General features: G+C 41.9%; 1 protein-coding gene across 4 annotated transcripts in view; it reads right to left on the reverse strand.

Moving 5' to 3' along the window:
* Window positions 1-22,302, reverse strand: part of TIPRL (TOR signaling pathway regulator) — a 443,844-nt gene that overhangs the window by 215,565 nt on the left and 205,977 nt on the right. The window lies entirely within an intron of this gene.

A 22,302-nucleotide genomic window follows, 5' to 3' on the forward strand; every position in this document is an offset into this window, starting at 1 on the left:
GGTAAGTTCTTTCACAACTGTACTACGTCCTGACTGAAATATCTGTTGTATTATTCATACTGAATGGAAGACTTCCAGAGCTGAAGGGGATGATGCAAGGGTATCTGCTTATTGAGTTGCAAAGCTGTCCAAGAGGCCCGATAGGACTGACCTATCTAAGGCTGCCTTAGGCCTCGAGAAGGAACCAATGCTGTACTGTTTATTGCAAGTGGTAGACAGGACTAAATGGCAGCTTCTGTTATGGTCCTGGCAGCCATCTCTTTGTAGAAGGCCCCAGATGATGCTACTGCCATGGTAGAATGAGCATGAGGGCAATAATTTATCATGTAGAGAACAACAAAAAGGAGATGGCCTTAGAGATCCAGCTTGCAACTGTTTGCTCAGACATTCTCTCCTAGACTTTTGCAGGTAGTCAGAGATTTGTTTCCAAAGAGAGGACTCCCAGAAGAGGAATTTCTCTGTAGTTTCTTTGGGAATCCTTTTCTGGTGGCCTAGGATCTCTTCTAACAAAGGAGGTGGGCTTTGCTGGGTAATTCCTATGGTACCTAGGCATATAAATGAACAGAAGTTTTCTGCTGTCTTTCATGATTTTTCCAGGTTCTTGGAGAGTTTTGAAAAAAATTCCCAGTATTCACATTTATGGGGTAGAAATGTGCTCATGGTGCAGACTTGTCTTTTCTCCAAGGTACACAGACTTTGTAAAACAGAAGTTATGTACTTACCTTAACTTGGCACCTGTGTTGTCCTATTTCACTGTGGATCATGAATGGGTCTTAGGATCAGTCCTCGGATTCATCTCGGCCAATTCTTTCAGACATACGATCCAAGCAAACTCCTCACACTCCCATAATGCCTCACTCACTCTTTTTCAAACTCTCAGATTGAGATTGCTGTCCCTTCCTGAAGATTATACAAAAACAAACAGAGTTGGACAGTACAGAAAATGACCAGCAGGAGCCCCAACTAGGAACCAGTGGGTTCCCTCAGCCTCCATACTGCTCCCAGCTGTTAAAGGAAGGGGGAAGGAGGGTGGGATGTGATGCATAGTGAAACAGAACAACACAAATGCCAAGTTATAGTAAGTACAAAACTTCTAATATGACGTCCATTTCACTATGCATGAATGGGTCAGCATCCCCAGCAACAAAATACCCTGGGAGGACCCTATGGAAGGATATTCCTGAGCACCACGGAACCAAGGGATGTTCTGTTCCTAGAAATAATGTCCAGCTTGTAGTGAGACACGTAAGTGTGAGCAGTGGACCAAGTAGCTGCAGAGCAAATTTCAACAATTGGGGTTCTTGCAGAAAAAGCAGATGAAGTAAACATGAACCTGGTAGAATAGGCTCTCACTGAACAGGGAAGTTGTTTCTCCTGCTGAGCATAAGCTGTAGCAATACAATTTACAATCCATTTAGCTAAGGTAAAAAGCAGTGAACAGTTGGTCCAACTTCCTGTGATCTCTAGTTCTGTGTAGATAAAAATGCAACTGTCTATGCACATCCAAAGTATATAACATATATTTCCCTTATTGGAGTGGTTAGGAAAAAAATACTGGTGGGTGAATAGTCTGATTAATGTCGGACTCAGAAGCTACTATCGGGATGAAAGAGGGGTTTCATTCTGAGAGAGACTATATCTCTGAAGAAAGAAATATTGAGGTCAAGAAGACAGGGCTTGCAATTCTGACACCCTTCTGGTTGAAGTAATGGCCACCAGAAAAAGCAGTCTTCCATGACAAAAAATGTAAGTTGAGCCAGCAGGTCTGAAATGTTTCTGGGTCAGCCCTTGAAGCAATAAAGTGAGATCCCAAAGGGAGAAGGAGCCTTAATTGGAGGCCTAAGGTGAAAAATACCCTTCAAAAAGGCCTGACATAACTTAGACAAGTTAGACGTGGAAACAGAGGAAGGAAAACCAACATCCTTCCCCACACGGAAGTTTGGGATAGCGGCAAGGGGCAACTTGACGGTGGACAATCTAGCTCAGAATTGGAAGAGTGAAGCAAGAAACATTAAAATGTCAGGGACTGAGGAAGAAAAAAGGTTGATATTACTTTGTAAGGCCCAAACAGAAAGTCTCTTCCATATACTTTCTTGGTGAAGGACTTCTGAGAAGTAAGAATCATTTTGAGGACCAGGGAAGCTAGCTTGGTACTAGAAAGCACCCTGTTGCACTACTAGAGGTAACGTAGAAAAAGCAGTAGAATTCATAGAAAAAATTCTTCATTTACCATGGCTGAACCAGTCGAAATTTAAAATAAAAGCTTTAATATAAGATTAAAATATAAGAAACCAAGTTTCTATAGAGCACAAATTCCCAACGATAAGCGCTTTCAGCTTAGTTAGCCTTCATCAGATTATAATTGTAGTTTGTGCTCTCTAGTACTTAAATTTAAAAATAACCAATTGCTGTCCTCCTTTGACACACGCCTTCCTTTTGTATCCTATTAGAATATTTTCCAGTCACAATCTCGGAACTGAACAAACTTCCATTACTTGAGCCAATCTCTTTATTCTAATTCTTTTCTAGCACCCAATAGCACTAGCATCTTTTTAGCCAATTATAGATCGGTTATTTCTTTCGTTCGTCCTGTCCAGTTTATAAAGGACGATTTAGTTCAGCCATTTTTAGGCATACACTTTTTCCATCAACCTATCAAAATATCTTCCAATCACAGTCTCAGAACTGACAGATGGGCTTTACGTTATGAGTGAATGATAATGGAGTCAAGCTGCGATTGGTAAGGCTCTCAGGGAGCCAAAAGGAAGTGGCTGTGTAATTGGCTAATGAGAGGCTGGTGCCATTGGCTTTTGTGTAAAGAAATGATGAAAAAGGAATGAAAGCGACTGGCCTCAGATATGAAGGTCTGGACTGCATGATTGGCTAAAGTTCGCTCAGGCTTGATAGGGCGAATAAGCCAGAAAATGGATATTTAGTGCTGATAAAGGTTGATTGGTTCAAATTATGGAGCTTTCACTGACAGGCTGATGAAAAGAAGTATATGTCCAAAAGGGCTGAGTTAAATCGTCCTTTGTAAATTTGATAGGATAAATGAATGAGGCAACAGACATGTAGATTGGCCAAAAAGATGTCGGTGCTATTGGCTGTCAGGTAAAGAATTAAGACAGAGAGACTGGTTAAAAAATGAAAGGTCGTTTGGTTCTGAGAATGTGACTGGAAGATATCTTGATAGGTTGATGAAAGAAGTGTATCCCTAAAAAGGGCTGAATTAGATCGTCCTTCATAAATCTGATAGGACGATTGAATGAGGCAACAGACAATCGGCTAATAAGATGTTAGAGCTACTGGCTGCCAGGCATAGAATTAAAACAGAGAGATTGGTTACAAAATGGAAGCTTGTTCGGTAACCAGTTTACAATTGGCTAAAAAGATGCTAGCGCTATTGGTGCTAGAAAAGAATTAGAATAAAGAGATTGGCCCAAGTAATGGAGGTTTGTTCAGTTCCGAGATTGTGATTGGAAAATATTCTAATAGGATACAAAAGGAAGGTGTGCATCAAAGGAAGACAGCAATTGGTTATTTTTAAATTTAAGTACTAGAGAGCATGAACTACAATTATGATCTGATGAAGGCTAACTAAGCTGAAAGCGCTTATCGTTGGGAAGTTGTGCTCTATAGAAACTTGGTTTCTTATATTTTAATCTTATATTAAAGCTTTTGTTTTAAATTTCGACTGGTTCAGCCATGGTGGTTAAAGAATTTTTTCTAAGAGGGAAGCTAGCTTGGACTTTAAGATCACTGGAAGTGGAGAAACCAAGCTGTTAGTTTCATGGATCATAGACTGGGGATCTGGTGTTCCGACTGGTAAGCTATCAGATCCTGTTTAGGATCCAGTATCCATGCAGGATACTTGCAATGAGACCGCAGGAAGGGGAACCATAGCTGGTGAGGCCAATAAGGGTTAAGGAAAATTAGATTGGTCATCAACCGGTTGGTTTTCTGAAGAACTTTAGGCTTCAGGCGAATAGGTGGGTAAGCATAGAAGAGACCCGAGGGCCAATCATGGACTAGAGCATCCCTGGGTGACTCTCCCAAAAGAGGGATCAGAGCGAAGTACCTGTTGCACATGTTGTTTAGGGGAGAGGTAAAGAGACTGCAACAAAGCTGGCCCAAACGGCTGAAAATCTGCTCCGCTACTGATTGGTTCAGGGACCACTTGTGTGGACTCAAAAATCGATCTGCTGAGCCTGTTCCCAAGAATGATGGATCCCCCCAGGACGTGCATTGCAATGAGAAAGCTGTTTGAAGAAATCACCCATTCCCAAACCCTCATGGCCTCCCTGCTTGTTGATGTGCCAAACCACCGACATAGTGTCCATCATAACTGTAATTGTTTCCAGAGAAAGGCAGTCCTGAAAGGCTTGCAACGTGAAGACAACCGTCCTCATCTCACATTTATGTGCAATTTGGCTTCTATAGTGGACCACGTGCATTGAACTATCCTTCCCTGGAAATGCCCCCCCCCCCCAACAGGGAGGCGTCCATGGTCTCCATGGCCAAAGGAATGGGAAGAATGAATGGCCTTCCAAAATGGAAGTCATCTGGTAATAACAACCGGAGACAGCACCTGCAAATTGGAGTGAGTCTGACTGCAGCCAACATAGGATGGCACAGAATAGACCACAGTATGACTAGGGTCCACTGGAGAACTGGCACGAAGAACCTGGTTAGGGGTACCAAAAGAATGGAAGCTGACATGCATCCCAGGGCCATGAGGACCAGTCAAACTGGTGGATTCAGAGTGCCTAATAAGAGTTGAACCTGATGTCTCAGGATAAGATTCGAGTGGGAAGGGCTGCTACTTATGTTATTCTTTTAGCTGCATCCCTTTGAACTCTATTATCCTGTACCAGAGTCATCTTGGATTTCGCATTATTCACTGTGATCCCCTGCGAGTGAATCAGATGCAACATTAACTGGATAGCTTGTAGTAGTGGATGCCTTGTGGGTGCCGTCAGGAGCCAATCATCTAGGTAAAGAAGCACCTAGATTCCCTGCAGATGAAGATGAGCTGCATCACTGCCATGCATTTGGTGACCACCCAAGGGGTGGTGGTGAGGGCAAAGGGCAGTGCTCTGAACTAGTAAAGAATGGACCCCAGCCAGAAGCGCAGGTATCTCCTGAAGCACCTGTCTATATTGACTCGATAGTACTCATCCTGGAGATCTACACAGCACGCCCAGTTGTCCTTGTGCAGCAGTGGCAGAATGGACTGCACTGTAACCATGCGGAACTTTGACTTCCTTACAAACAGATTCAGACTGCTCAGATCAAACATTTGTCGAAGGTCCCCTATCTTCTTAGGCACAAAAAAGAAGAGCGAATAAGTTCTGCACCCTTGTTGCTTGGTGGGGACCTGCTGGATGACTCTTTTGTTTATTAGTTTTTCAACTTCTAGAAGGGCACTCTCCCTCTGACTGGGTGGGATCATCAGGGGGACACCTGCCAGAACTAGGCTAACCTCTGGAAATTATATTTAACACCCAGACATCACTTGTTACGTTTGTCCAGGCTTCTGGGTGTAAAGACTGCCTCCAGAGTAGGACAGTCGGGCAGCACTTCAGGAGTGCTGGAAAGGCATATCAGAGAAGGGTTTCCCAATACCCTGACTTTGTGGACCCCCTCCCTCTAGGATCGTGTCTGCCATTGAATCCCCTCCCCCTCTGTCTCTAGAAGAGGATGCATCCTGTGAATCAGGAAAGGGCCCCTGGGATTTACAGAACCCCATTTTCTTCCCACTCCATTGGCTCCCGGAGAAGGTCTGCTGGGTGGGGAGAAAACCTGATCCTTACGGCAGATAGGGTCTTGCCTTCCTGTTTGCTGTGGGTAACAGTTTATTTAACTGAGGTGCCAAACAAGGAGGAAGTGTCAAAAGGGACGTTAATGAACGATGCCTTAAAAGGTTCTGCAAACCCGCACAGTCTCACCCAGGCCCATCTCCCGAGGGCTATACCTGAACCAGCCACTCATGAGGTACCTTCCACAGCATGGGAGATTATGTCCTCTATAGCTAACTCCTCGATGAGGTTAGCTGTCAGCTGAGGAGAGACATTTTTATAATCTTCCTCAGACAGTGACTGCATCAGAGAGGTGAAAATTTCCTTAATCAAGTCTCTCTGAAGGCATGTGAAATGTGTCAAGTAATTCAGTGTTCTTAGCAAGAAAAGAGGCAGAGACATACACGTGTTTCTCATGCCTGTCCAAAGCCTGAGACTCCTTGTTCAGGGAATGAAAAGTACAGCTCTGTTCCCCTAGTTCCTTTTTGGTGGCTTCCAACATCACAATGGTATCAACTGGGACACTTTACTCCAAAAGGGTCGGTCACTGGTGGGGGATAAAATACTTATACAGATGTTTGGGAATTGGTTCCATTGTGTCAGACACCTTCCAAGCGCAGCAGGCGATGAGGTCAATGAGCTTGTCTGCCAGAGGGGGTCACCCAGGATGTCGATGGGCCCATCCCTAATGCCTTCAGGAACACACATTTCTCCAAGGAAAGGAGTTGGGAAGACTATCCAGCTGTTTTGCTTCAGAATTTCTAAGATATCCCCAAAGGAAATATCACTGAGTGGAGGATAGGGGGGAATCCTTCCCCTTTGTCGAAATCATTGTCCTCAGTCAAGGAGTCCAAGGGGGAGTCTAGGTGTTTCCTCTTGCAATGACACTTCCGAGGCACCTCCTCTGATGGGTGTTTGGGGGAGGACTCTAAAGACAGGGGGATCCCTTACTGAGGGACAAGCTGAAAGCTTTCCAGGAGAGGCTGGCCATGGATCTGATGAATGGAAGCAAAGCCCTGATCCGGGTAGGGCCTGGTGGAGAGTACAGAATGCCCTCTTTGCCACCTAGAAAGCAAATTATGCCGAAAGGACCCATTTCCCCAAGACCACCAAGGAACAGAAGGATGAGGTCATCCCGGATATGTCACCTCCAGAAGGCACTGGCCCCATGCTGTCAAAGGCCGAGGACCCGGGGGGGGGGGGTGAAGGCTCTGAAAAGGTTGGAGCAGACACAGTCCTCAAGGGCTTGGCGCAGACCTCTCAGGTCTGGGACCCGCTCGGCTCCAAAGGGATCAGAGCCAAGCCAGTCACGGACACTGTCAGGGTGGAGAAGAAAGATTTCCTGTGCTCAGATGCCAGTCAACTCAGGAGCGTCAGGCCCTGCGGCTCTTAAACCGAAGATCAGATCAGAGGAGGAGGCTGTAGTATGGGGGTTGGGGCTCTCCCGGATCCTGCATGGGTTGGACAAGAATCCCTAGCTGGATCTGGGCTTTGAGAAAACTTATCATCCGATCCATAATGGAGTGGAACAGGTGAGAGGATCTGGAGGACACAAATGAGTGCACTGACCCAGCCAGCAACACGGTGGGCCGGACAGTCCGGATAGGGGATGGGGATTTAATCTATCCCAGAGTATGGCTCCAAGACCTCTAATCCTGGCAAACCTGACTAGGAGTCTGCTCTGGAGAGGAGGAGCTGTGGATATGAATAGGCTCCACTGGCTCCAATAGGGTGCTTGAACTAGAGGTCACAGGATCTCGCAGAGATGAAGACATAGTCAAGGGAGGCTCTACTGGATCCAAGAGCCCTTTTGGATCAGGACAGAAATGAGGACCCGATGGATCCGAGACTCCCCTTCTCTTTTCGGGAGCAGATGATGTGGTACCCTGAGAAACAGAAGGGGGACACTTCTTGGCTACAGGGGTCTGGGCTCCAGAAGCCAGGAGAAGACCTCATAGAATAAGCTTAGTACTCTGCTCTGCGAGGGCCCGGTGGTTGAAGGCCAAACAGATGTCACACTGCATCTCTAAGTGCCCTAGACCCAAGCAATATATGCACCTCTTGTGGGCATCATAATGGGGACTCTTATGCCCACAAGAGTCACACCTCTTAAACCCAGAGGGTTTTTCCAGCTTGTCAGACATGCTGGACTAGCACTCACACAATCCACACCCACATGCACACAGTCTACAGGCAAGCAAGTTAGACTAATTAAAAAAATACCAGAATTTTCTTTTTTTTAAAATATAACAAAGGAAGAAAAGAAAACTGAGGAAAGGAAGGATTAGACAGAGGGTGGGAAAGAAATCCTAATGTCAGCAACAACTAACAAAAGAAAAGCCTATAACAGGAGGCGAGACTAACAGCAGACATACAGAAAAGACTATAAAAGAGCTATAAAACCACTAGGAAGAAGAAATTTACAGAAAAAATGAGAAATGCCACTTATCTGAAAGGCGGCAAATGAGATCTGGCGGTTTGAAAAGGAGTAAGGCATTATGGGAGTGGGAGGAGTTTGAAGCTCAGATCATATGTCTGGAAGAATTGGCAAAGTCAGATCTGAGGACGGATCCGAAGACCAATTCATGATGCATAGTGAAATGGACATCAGATGATTAAGTAAGGGGATGCAGTGGGGATGAATTCATCTTACATCAGGGCTGTGGAGGGGCCTCTCTCCAAAGAGATCAAAACAAATTTATACAAATACCATCATGTACTTTTTTTTTAAAGAAACATCTTTATTAAATTACCACATATGACAATGGCAATTATACAATTATATAAATGAAAACAAACCATATGGACAATTATAGTTGCAAACATTATACATCGCAAACCATGTTGGCATAACTGTAGTTGCAAACATTATATGTCACTTATATCTATCCAGTCATTGTCAGTCCGACATTACATGGGTCATTCAAATCCTGCTTTCTTTTAAAAACCTTTTTCCTCCTCTGCATGCACTGTTCCCACAATTCCCATTCTTTCCTATGCAATTTGCTCCTACCCTTTTCTAAAGATCCAAGTTCCAGTTGCTTTATCTCTGTTACAATACTCACTACTATTAGTAAAGTTGGTTCAGACTTTGGATTTGCATTTTCTAGTAACTGCTTTTTTTGGCAGCCACCATACTTGGACTCAGCAAGGCCTTACTATGTCTAGGCAATTTCAATTTTGTATCATGGCTCAAAAAATATTTCCTTAGTTACACCAATATGTCACCCAGTATCTCAGAAAGAACAGTCTGCAGGGAATCTTAAGTCTGTCAACTCATTACACCCAGAAAATATGTTCCCAGTTAGCTCTTTCTTCCCCATCACATCTCCAAAATTTACTGCCTACCTGAGGAAAAATTCTTGGGAGTCTACTCGGGGTACACAATACCTATGTAAACACTTCTAAGCAAAGATCCTAGATCTTCTAGACGTTGTTGCAGATTTGGGAGACCTACATATATCCCCCATTGTTTCTTTGTGAACTGCTTATACACAGTCTCTTCCCAAGCCTTTCTAACCTCCTCTGATTGATTCTTATAGTTACCATGCAATATTTTGTATGCTTGACTTATTCCTTTTTTAACAGTTGCTTCTGTTCTAGATTCTACTAAAAACTCTACCAGTGCTGGTCTTCCACTCAGTATTTCCCATATTTCTTTCTCTTGGCCTATAGTCTGATAGCATTTGTTGATAGGGAAGGCAATCTCTGTCCTGCAGTCCAAATAAATTATTGGCCTCTTCCAATTCTATTACCTTCCCTCTCCAATTATTTGCTTCCAATACCTTGGTTCTTTTACCAATTTTCTCCAGTAAATTCCACTCCCCACTTGCCCACTGTCTTTGTCCCCAATTGCAGTCATCCCTATCAGGAGAATTTTCTTTCTCCATTCCTGTGTTGGACTAGTTCTTATAATACTTTCTGCTACTTCATAAATATAATATTTTGTATGGTTACTGCTATCCTCTTTAAATATATGCATCTAAAATCCCAGTATCTCCTTGTTTCTTGAGCTTCTCCCATTTCATCATTATCCTTTCCACTTTGAATTATAGGTTTCTACTTGTACTATGCAAAGGAGCCTTAACTGTGTAGCTCTGAATTACCCCTTCAAATCAGGTAATCCCAAATAGCATTGTTCAATTGGAAGCAGCAGCTTATCCCACTTGACTCTTGCAGTCTTCCCCACTCCGATAAAATTCTTCAGCTTAAGTAGTTATTTCAAGATTGCTTACATATAAATATGTAAAGTGAGAAAGGGTTGGTGACAAATTAAGATAAATATGAAATGGACATCCAAATCAGAAAAAAATATTTCACTTCAGAAGCAATTATAAGTTATCCACAGCAACAAATGCAATGACAAACAAAAAGATTCACAGAGTATAAAAAACTGTGCATAATCTGCATCAGAATGTCTACAGATAAAAATCTTCTGGACTTCTAAGCAATCTGCACTCAGAAGGAAAACCACAAGAAGAGTTCACAAACACCCACAGAACATGTCAAATTGAAACCAGTCTACTGCCTAAGCAAAAACTATTCTGGGAGCTATATATAGTCAAGGTTATGAGAAAGGAGATGGGTCTCGTCATAATACTATTTAGTACATCAAAGGAAATTTCAGAGTCAAAATGAGTACTACAACATTAAAAATAAAATGACAACTTTCAACATATTTTCTAAAACGATGAAATGCTTAGGGGAGAGAGGGAAAAAGTATTCATTGAAATGGCAATACGCGATTCCAGTATGCAATGGGGATAAAAAGGTTTACAAAATTCATCAATAAACTTAAAATATGTTTAAAATAGAAGACTCACTAAGTTCAACATTTAGGCAAGGACAGAGATAGGAAACCTTGGTAAGATGAGAGATCTTGTCTCCTTGCAGCTGTCTGCATTTCTACAGCCATGGTGATCATAGTGGCTTGAGAGCACTCTAGTTTGTGCACATCAAAGAGTCCCCCATCAGTACACTACTAAAAGTATCTCAAAAACTCTTGCATTATGATTATATTTTATTCCCCCTTAAGACCCTCCTAAATTTTTCCTTACTTTTAAAAATTTTTAAACTCAAGTCCCTAGAATAACCTTCCTGCTATATTTCTCAAGAAGGAATAAAAACAAACACATTCATATTAAATACACAACAAACAGTATTATGGTCTGGAATCTCTGGAAGCCATTTCCTGCTTTTAGGCCCAATGCTTGCAGGGATAAGCTTTTGTTCCTATGACCATGAATGGGATAAAACCGGCATTAAAAATGGACAGTTCACTTGCAAGTCATTCATTATCAGTCGCTGATTTGAGATTAAGCCTTTTGGTCAAGTTTGTCACACTTCCTTTTAGCAGACAAGAAAATAAAAATAAAAACAGTACCTCGTGTCATTTTAAGGACACTGGGACTGTAAATTTCAAATAAATGAAAAACAAAACCTTTCTGTAAATTCTAACAGTATGAGCATTTGCTCATTAAGAGGCATTCTTTTATTCTCCTAAACAACTTCTGATTAGCTATTGTTAAAAACTGAAAAGATGGCTGCTGGGTGGAATACACAACTATAGTACTAATTTGCTAGATAGTTGTAGCAGAAAATTCTACAGAGTACTGCCATCAGAAAATGTAGGATTTAATGCTAATGGCTCCACATTAAACAATCTTAAAATAAAAAAAATATGACTAATTAATACTCTTATCTGATTCAAAATTTAAACACTTACAAAATGTTTTAAATAAACTGGACAAAAAGCAGTATAACATAACACCTTTACCACGGTTAAACTTTACAGATATTGCAAGCATGTTAAATCAGCTAGGTAAGACTATACCATGTTATAAGAACATATTAAGTCACTATGGAGTGGATGATTACAGATGCCTTTAAATCATAAGAAAATCCAAGTTTTGTATGCAATTGAACTGACTAAAGTACATGCCATTTTTAGTGACATTTTACCATCTCCTTCTATGAATGACTACTGTTTTACTACAGTATTGGTATTTAACACCTGGCTTAGGCAATTATGTTCAACTTGCTCATGACCATTACTTTTACTACTGGGAGGAATTTATTGATTATACAATAATGGCTCACTGCTATTTAAAAACAAGCATGCTGATTGGATAGCCCAATCAGCTTACCAGTTGTAAATCGTGCATATACTAACAGAAAAAAAAAAACATATGCCCGCTAAAGTACCACTGAGTAGCCAGACTTTCTATTGGCATATGCTGGAGGATACAGCAAAATACGAGAGAAATCAGATACACTCTGCAGTGAAACCAATGCTAAAACTTAATAAAAAAAAAAGACAGAAGTATTTAAAAGATGTGAAAAGTATTCAACAGATACAATAAACGTTCACTTAAGATAATGCATAAACAATTTAAGTTGAGACAAAGATGACATCAGTTATGAAACATGTCTGGCTGATGATTCTAATAAGAAATAATACAAGTATATCAATATAAGGGCTAAGACGATCAGAAAACATCTACAGTTCATCAAGAACTGTTGATATCACAGCCTGTACCTACCACTATATTAATACAATGCCTAAAAATTAGTCATATCAAGAATTCAATCAGGGAAGGCTGATATTACAGCGTAAAGTAATAGCTAATATTTTCAATCAGTAGTTTATTGGCATGATAAACTCTGCTCCCATGTGGAACTGGAAAGTGGAATTTATGCATTACCTTTACTAGGATCCTCCTCAATAACTACTAAATATATGACAGATTTAGTGCTCTGAGGAGACTTAGTATTAATACCTCAATGGGACCAGATAATATTTTTGGTATCGTAACAGTTAACACTCAGGATAGAGCAACTTCTATGTTTAATTGTCTATAAATACATGGACTAGATCCCAAATCTTGGAAATTACCCTCAGTGACCCCAATTCCCAAGAAAAGAGATAAACAATGTTGTAAACTATACACCAATTAGCTCGACATTTTTTATATGAAAGTTTTAAAAGCTGCATCATTCAGTTCTTATTAAATCCTGCTAGTAGTACCTTGAGCTACTTTTTGAGCAACATGGCTTCATATCAGATAGATCTACACTTACAGATCTTAGAATGTTTTATGACCAGGTCACCCCAGCTAATAATGCAATTTATACAGTGGGAATTCTGTTTTTGGATCTAGCCAACCCATTTGATATACTATCAATAAATATATACTACCTTAATAAGATATTATAATCCCTTTTTGATTAACTGAATTATGAACTGGTTAACTAATAGAAGACCTGTCACTGTTATGAGGATAAAGTCTGAATATTTACCAGTTGGGCGTGATATCATTTAGAGATCTGTCTTGGGTCCATTCTTGGTTAATTTTTTCCACAAGTCCAGTGACTAATGTTTGCTGGCCAAATAAATATGCTGATGGCTGTAAAATTTTTTTTTTTTTGTAGCAACATCAGACCAAAAGTTTAACAACAAATAACTAACAGTTTTCTCTATGATAATCCAATAATGTATAAGTACTTTATTCTGGCAAATTGGTTTTAAAAATGTATTGCATTAAATGGGCATACATTATCAGTAGTAAATAAGAACTGAAATTCATACTCTGGAACAGACTACCTATCTATGTCAAACAGAGCTCCTCATTAGCACTCTTCAAGAAAAATCTTGATGATTGGATGGGAAATAGGAAATTCACCTCAGGGTTCACTTCTGTGCCTCTGCTCGACAGGGGCACAGGAAAATAATTTTCTTGGGTGGCGAAAGCCAGGGTACCTTTTTGGCTAGGCTTATATAGGCCCTAGGGCTAATAGCCTAGTACCTACCTATGAACCTATAAATGTCCTTAAAATTTAGAAAGAAAAGTGTTTAAATGTAACTAAGAGTTAGAGCTACAAGAAAACTTGGTTAAATGTTTAAATCCTTATCATTAAGGGATAATAAAAACTTGGTTGAAGTATACAAACTATTGATAAGACCAATACTGGAATACAATATGACCTGCTGTACCCATACAATTAGACTCAATTAGAGAAGCTGGAGTCTTTGTAGAGAAAATTTGCAAATGTGTACCTGCTGTACAAGAACTAGGGTACACAGATAAGTCTAAATACTGAATTCATTTACCATACAATGCAGACACTTTAGGGGAAATGCTGTTCTGGACTATAAAGCTTTTAATGATGAGGGTTTGAAAGCCTTATTAAACCTTAAAAAAGTACAGTTTTGTACCTACTATAAATGTAGATGTTCGAGTGTTCACACTGCTGCAGTCATTACACTTTAGTTATCCTGCCATCAGGCGGTCCCGCAGTCGGCTAGAGTTCCAAAGTCTTGGTCTGGCATCAGTTGCTGTCGCTTCTTCCCTGACATCAGTGTGCCAGGGGTATACAAAATGCATCAGACGCCATTTTCTTCAGTTTTTCTTGCTACAGATGTCAGGTGCCCCCAAGTAAGTAGGCAATACATATTGCTAATAAAACATACATAAAAATAAAAACAATACCTTCAGTTACAAGCAAATACACCACAAAGGTTGTATAGGATAGAAAGGTATAGATAAGTCCAGCTAGGACAGAGGGGATGGAGGGAGGGTAACCTGGACTGCAGCAGTGTGAACACTTGAACATCTACATTTATGGTAGGTACAAAACTGTACTATGTTCATCATGTTACACTGCTGCAGTCATTACACTTGGTTAGAATCCCAAAGCTACGGTTGGGTGGCTGGTCTATAAAGAGTTAGGATTGGCTATGAGGCCCTGCAGAACTGCAGTGGCAAACCCTGCTCTGGATTTAGACTAAAGAGGCAAGTGGTAATGCTTGGTAAAGGTGTGCACTGAACTCCAAGTTGCAGCCTCCAAAATTTCCTTGGTTGGTACTCCTCTGAGAAAGGCTGTTGAAGTGGCTGTTGCTCTGGTAGAATGTGGCCTAATGTTATTAGGGACTGATTTTCCATGCTGTGTGTAGCAGTAACAAATACAGTGTCCTATCCATTTGGAAATAGTCTGCTTTGAGATAGCCTTGCCCTGTGATCCTGCAGCATATGCTACAAACAGTTGCTCAGTTTTCCTGAACGCTCTTGTTTTGTCCAAGTTAAAGCGTAGCTGCCTGTGTATGTCCACAGAGTGCAGAAGTTTATCCCCTTTATTCTGGGGGTTTGGATAGAAAGTTGGCAAATGGATGGTTTGGTTAAGAGCCACACTAGATACCACCTTTGGGATGAAGGTAGGGTTTGTCCTTAAAGAAACCCTGTCCTGATGAAATATTATAAAAGGTTCCACTGCCATTAATGCCTGTAGCTCTGAGACTCTTCGTGCTGAAGTTACTGCCAGGAGCAGAGCTGTTTTCCATGATAAAAAATTTAGATTGGCTGTATTGGCTGGCTCAAAAGGTGACAAGGTCAGTTTTTCCAAAACAAAATTGAGGTCCCATGTTGGTGTTGGTGCTCTCCGGGGCAGTCTTATGTTTTTAGCCCTTCTGAGGTACTGCTTTAGCAAGGGATGAGAGAATAAAGGAGGATGAGTGTTGTAATGAGCTGAAATGGCAGACGCGTGGATCTTAATTGATGAAAAGGATAGGCCTTTGTCCAGCATCTCAGTTAAGTATTGTAAAATCTGAGGAATGTTTGGGACAAGAGGGTCAAGACTTTGAGCCTGGTTCCAGGCACAGAATCTCTTCCATTTTTCTGAGTAAGATTTCCTGGTGCTAGGCCTCCTGGCCTCCAAAATGACATCCATAACAGCTTTAGAGAGAGGTGTTGCTTGTTTGACTAATGAATCTGCCATGCAGCTAGGTTTAGAGTTTTGAGCTGACTGTGCAGGATCTGATTGTTTTGTTGAGTCAGAAAGTGTGAAATTTGAGGCAAAATCCATGGTGGGCCTTGAGCTAAGTTCTTTAAGATTGGGAACCAGTGCTGGCATGGTCAGTCTGGAGCAATCAGGATCATCTGTGGTTTTTCTTGTCTGGCTTTTAGAAGTACCTTTGAAAGGAGAGGCAGTGGTGGGAAGGCATAAACGTTTAGGCTTTTCCAGCTGAAGAAAAGAGCATCCACTTTCCATGCTTGTGTGTGGTAAGTCCTTGTGCAGAATTTTTGTAGTTGGCAATTCAGTGGGGAGGCAAAAAGATCTATGTCTGGGCACCCCCATTTTTGCGTTACCATGCTGAAGATTTGTGGATTTAATTTCCATTTGTGAGGGTCCATGATATTTCTGCTGAGATAGTCTGCCAGCGTATTTTTCTTTCCTGGCAGGAATTGTGCTTGCAGATGAACTTGATAAGTTAGAGCTGTGTTCCACAAGGTCATGGCTTGCCTGCATAGGGGATAAGAATGAGTGCCCCCTTGCTTGTTTATGTACCACATTACTGTGGTGCTGTCTGTCTTTAATAATAATTGTCCTGGATGCAGAAGGTCCTTGAAAGCTGTTAGGGCATTTTGAACAGCCAACATCTCTTTCTGATTGATGTGAAGATGCATTTGGTCTGTGGTCCACTTGCCCTGAATACATTTTCCTGCCATGTGTGCTCCCCAGGTGTAATCCGAAGCATCTGTTGTTAGAGTCTGCCTGGCTGTGGGTAGAGTGAAAGGCTGACCCTTGTTGAGGTCACATGCCTGTGCCCACCATCAAAACTCCTGTTGTAGGCAGGGAATTATTGGTATTACTGTTTCTAAACTGTGAGAGTGTTGAGTCCAAACACTTTGTAAGTACCATTGTAATTTCCTCATATGCAGTCTGGCATATGGAATTAGTAGTATGCAGGATGCCATGAATCCCAGGGCCTGCAGAATTTTTCTTGCAGGGAGATGGGACTTTTTTGCCAGTAATTGAAAATATTGAGTCAGTTGTCCTTGTTTGTCTGGCGTGAGATAAGCCATCTGGGCCATTGTATCCAAGCTGGCACTCAGGAATATTATCTGTTGTGAGGGCATTAGTTTTGACTTCTTTTCGTTTACTGTGTACCCTAGAGAAATTAGCAGCCTTTTTACAAACGCCAGATGCTTTAGAAGAATGTCCTTTTTCTCTGCTTGAATGAGACAGTCGTCCAGGTATGGATATATTTGAATTCCTTTTTGTCTGCAAAATGCAATTACTGGTGCCAGGCACTTTGTAAAGACCCTGGGTGCAGTAGATAAGCCAAAGGGCAGTGCAGAGAATTGGTAGTGTATTGTACCAGCTTTGAATCCGAGGTATCTTCTGCAATCTTGTCTGATAGGGACATGCAGGTATGCCTCTTGAGGGCCAGAGTAACAAGCCAAGCCTTCTTGCCCAGCATGGGAAGAAGCTGCTGTAGTGTCAACATTTTGAATTTCGGAACATCCAGGTAAGTATTTAGAGTTGAAAGGTCTAGTATGGGTTTCCAGGCTTTGTTCTTTCTGGGGACCAGGAGAGTCTTGAGTAAAATCCTTGTCCTTGTTCCTGCTGTGGTACTTTTTCAATAGCTCTCATGTCCATGAGGGCTGAAATTTGTTTTTGAGCCTCTGCCCATTGTTTTTGTGGCAGGTTTGGCATTCCCTTTAGCCTTGGTAAAGTGTGAAAGTGGAACCTGTATCCTTGAGACACAATATTCAGAAAAATCAGTACAATACGGGACATAAAATTATAACCACCGACAATTCCCCTTGCTGGGGATTACACTATTGGTATAATCCGGTAATCTCGAACATGGGAAGTTATAGGAAAAGCAAACGCCCCACTATGGAGCCTTAGACAAACATGCAGCTCAAAAGACTACTAATGCCAACACCTGCTGCATTTCTCAGTCTCTTTGCCCCAGATGCTATAGAGAGGCAGGCAAAGTATAAAAAAGCAGTAAAACAGCCCAATAGCAATGTACAATGAGTACAGTAATATATATACAACTTAGATGCCTAGAGCAGGTGGCCTCCCACTCCACCTAGAAACTGCCAGAAAAGGAGGAGCTGCCACCTTAGCAAGGGGTATTTACCAAGAACATTATGGTTGGAGCAAAAGAGACCTAAAAGCTGAAACATAATCCTGGCCTGACCTCAAAAAACAAGAGCAAAAACTCAATAGTAAGGGCCTAGACATTTTTGCAAAGTATATCAAGCTTTAAACAAGTGCCTTGTACAATCTGCAAAAAAACTTAGTCTAGTCACTCCTAATTTCTATTAGTGAGCTCAAATAGTAGCAAGGCATACGAACTCTTTTAAGTACTTCCAAATGCCCAGTTGCCATGGAATGAAAATGCTGCTGAAGTGCTAGTAGCCCCTATCCTGATGAAACCTAAAAGCAACTGGAACAACCTGCTGCAAAAATAACAACACCTAACAAAAATTTGTATTACAAAAAGCAGTCTTCCAGGACAACCCTCTTGCAACTCAGGCCTGCACAACATCAGATAGCTGAGCAGATTAGGACCTCACAAAACCTGCTCATATGAACAGGATTTGCCTTTAGATACAAAGTGTGAAAATGTTTGGTTGACTAAGAAACTGCTTGAACAAAGGATGCGAAATAAGGTGAATTGAAAACACACTAGTGTCTACTCAAGATTGAGGAAGGATTAGTATGAATGAAATGAAATCCTTAAGGAAAAAAAAGGTGGGTCAAAATTGGAGCAGCATGAAAGCCTACATGCAGAAGCCAAATTCTAAGAAAAGCCAAATTAAATGACCTTTCCATTTCAATGCTAGGCTCTGAGCTCTCAAAAATCTAGTGAAAAAAATAAAATATTTTGCTGTTTAATTCCCAAACAGGAACAGGAGCTCTACGTGCTTGTCCATAAATTAGAGCAAGCTATGAAACTGCTGATGATTGCAGAATTCTTTGCTTGTTTCCTTGCAATATATCTGAGCCAGCTTGACAAGCATGAATTTTGAGTCTCATCAGAAAGAGGGTATAAGTTGACATTCAGCTTCTGATTGAAATCTTCTGAGAGTATAGATGAGGGAAATAGAGGTATTAATCTGATTACCCAAAATAGTGAATCCATTAGAAGTGAGTGACACTGGTGGAAGGCCTATCTGGAGCCATGGATCACATTTAGCTGTTGGAGGAATCCTTGAAATGCAATACCTTTGGAACAAGAGGTGAGGTGCTTTGAGATGAAGATCAATTTTTTCAACTGAAGAGCAGAGTGCCACCTTTCTGAGATAGTGCAGAGATGAGATCCACAAACATAAAGATCCATGACTGTTGTTGTGACTACAGAATTGGCTAGATCTGTTGCATCTGCTAGGACTTTTGCACTGGTTTTCTTCCGTGGCCCTCCGTCTTGTCTCCCGGTTTATCATTCTTCTTTGATGAAGAGTCTGTTGCTATTAGGCCCTAGGCTGATTGGTGTTCCCCACAAAAGAGTTGTGCCACAGCTCAGAAAAGCTGTGTGAGCCTGGAAAAACATGATGTACCACATGCCTGCAGAGGATGGACTGCTGACCAATTGCCTGTTGAAGAGTTCTTAGATGCTGTGTGTTTTCTGAAAGCAATCAAGTCTCCACTTCCCATGTTGGTTGTGATTTGTCTGAAGTCTGGCTGGAGCCTTAACTGTTCTCATCTGCCATGACCCTCTTTCGCTTCCTCTGTGCAGGCCACTTGTCGTTCATAAAAAGATTGCTTGCCTGCAGCTCCCCAGACAGGCATTCCCTTTTGAATGACACACATCATGAAAGTTAAAGCTTGTCTGTCCCATATCTGTTGTTATACCAGAGCAGCTTCCTGAACGCCAGTTTGATGTTGACATACAAAGAGGAGTTATTTGAATGTCATATGCTGGTGAATGGCATTGCTGTGTTGTTTACAGGAAAGATTTTGATGCTGCCCAAGATGGAAGAGTTTGGCCTGCTTCTTGAATTGCAGTCACCATTAAGAACAGACGTGTGCTTGTTTGCTCCTTGCAGTCATACGGACTGCAAGAATCTCTTTAGCTACCTTTGGACTTTTTCTTTTGACAGTGTCTAGGGGTTGCTCTGCTTTCTTTATTTATTGATTCACCTTTATCTGTAGAACTGTTTCCTTTTCTTGAGACAGAACTGGTCTTTATTCGCCATGAAATAGGACTGCACCCTTAAGCCTGAAGTGACATATTCGGAAGAGCCAGGAAGTTTTGTGATTTCTTGAGCAGAGACTCCTTTTGAATAATCGGGGCAAGGAGAGAAAAGCTGATGAATTCAGTCTCTGAAGCCACACACGCCAGATTCGCAGACTAGACTTAATCTTTTTATTTCACCTTACAGTGTTAGGAATCTTAGCACCAAGCTTGAAACATACCCATCCAGAGAGAGTGCCCAGCCAAGATAACGAATCAGGCTGATATCTCCAGTAAGATTAACAATAGTGAGAATAAGCTCAGCGCCTTCTAAATCTGTCCCAGTCTCTTTTGTTCCCATTCTTAGAGACACTAGGAACGAAGGCAGAATAAATTACAGCCCTTGGCTGATCAGGGTGGTCTGCTTGCAGGCCTATTCTTGCTTGTGGAGAAACTTCCCTTGTGAGAGTAATTTCTGAAAGGAGAGCCACTCAAATGGCATCTTGTTGGAAGCCCTTGTAAGGTATTGTAAATTGTTCCATTATGAACGAATAATATCAGCACCCATGAAAAGAGATAGATAAATCCAAAATTGAGACGAAGTGATTAATCTTTCTTTGAAACCAGAGACATCTTAGAATAAAACCAAGCCCCTGCCTGATAGGTCATTGGTTCTGCTACCCCTCACTGGTCCCTGCCCTCACCAGAAGTCTGAGCAGTGGTTCTTGAAGGAGGAGGGACCCTCGAACCGCCTTTTGAAAACCTACCCGTCTAATGCTACCCTGTAACCGCGGAACCTAGCAGCTGCACCTGCAGGTCCACATTTGGGAACCCACTATTTTCTTTGCCTGCCACTGCCTTTTCTCAAAAACTGTACTAGACTTTCTTCCTTTTCCTCCAAAACTGCTTTTGTCTCCAGTCCAAAAGACTCGGGATGCCTGCCCTCACCAACAAAGAGAGTGCAGAAACATCAAAGTCTACTAACTCCAGTATCATTTGTCTCCTCTGCCTACAACAGTCAGACAAGAAGAACAGAGCACCACCATAGCAGCCCGGAACAGGGAGGTGTAGCCACAAACCACAATGCTGAACACTCTGCAAACCTCAAAATCTTTAACAGTCAAGATACACTAAATTTGTCCTCCTAATTTCTCCAAATACCTTCCCATTAGATTTCAAATGTAAATTTATAATTATGATATATGGAAAAATGATACTTCTTATGCCTCTCAGCTAAGCCCTTAGAGTCAACCCATATATACTTTCTTACCAGACCTATCCAAAGCCCTCTTGAGGAGGCCTGAAGGCACCTTTCTTTAAGACCACCAGCTTTAACCCAAACAGTTTCTGGGTGAGCCTTCTGGGAATATTACACTCAATACCTTCCCTACAGCCTGGCGGGGTATACCTATCTAACCCACCAGGGGGAGGCAAGGCCAGGAGTCAGAGGAGGAGAAGCAAAGGGATCCTCCACCACTCCAAACACATTCAACACAGGAGCTATTGCTAAGGAAGGGCAAGAACCAAAACCAAAATTCCCTTTTTTTTCTGGTTTCAGAGAATCTTCTTCTTCCTATTTAAGTGGTTCTCAAGGAGTGGGTGAATGAAAAACTGAAAAAATCTCAGGAGGAGAAGGTGAAATCATCCATCATCATCACAGAATAGAAGGAGAAACTTGAAACTCTTTCAGTCTTCCAGAAGACCTGTGAACACTGTTCAAAAACTAACAAAAACCTGCTTCCCCCCTAGGACCCTTATCAGGTGGGGGCATGGAACCTCTAAGTAGAGTAATCTTCTAATGCCATTTTAAGCATATCTAGGCTAGGAGCAGAGGCCGCCAGGAGAAGCCCCACAGAAGCAGGAACTTGGCAGACCTCTAAAAAAGCTTTTGACAAAAGAGGAGAGGGAGGCCTAACTGGGAAGAGAGGAGGGAAGAACAGTACCTGAGCCCCCTCAGCCTGGCCTACTCCTGAGAGGAGGGCACATCCTGTAACAGCAAAAGTATCTGCCTGAGACTCCATAGAGACCCTGGCACAACAAGGTATACACAGCGATATATAATCTAAATTAGTATCTATGCCCACAAAATACAGTTATTCACTTTTCTGACATCGGTTAAATACTGAGGCAAAAAAAAAACAAAATGTTCTAACGGGTTACTTTAGCCAAAGCCAACTGTTCTCTGACTGGTCTCTCGGAAAAATCAAAAACGCCAACCTGCACTCGCAAAATAAACCGTAAATTGGACCATGACGCGGCAAACTGAAGAAAAGACTGGAAATGGCGTGCGCATTAGCACCCTGTACCCTGGCGTACTGGCGTCCAGTCTAAGAGTGACCGACCGGCGCCGGCCTATACCTCTGGTATTCGGGCCGACTGGGACGCGGACTATACCCAATAGTCAGGACTGCAGCAAGGGAAGACGAAGAACATCCCATTTGTCTTGGGTGATTGTTTGCCAATTTTGAGAAAAAAGTGCTAGTTTCCCCCCTAAGGGGGCTGCCAAAAGGGAAGTGCTTGGCATACGAAGGGGGA

Source organism: Protopterus annectens, chromosome 5.part0 (genome assembly GCF_019279795.1).
Source record: "Protopterus annectens isolate FY-2018-M chromosome 5.part0, PAN1.0, whole genome shotgun sequence".
Lineage (NCBI taxonomy): Eukaryota > Metazoa > Chordata > Ceratodontiformes > Protopteridae > Protopterus > Protopterus annectens.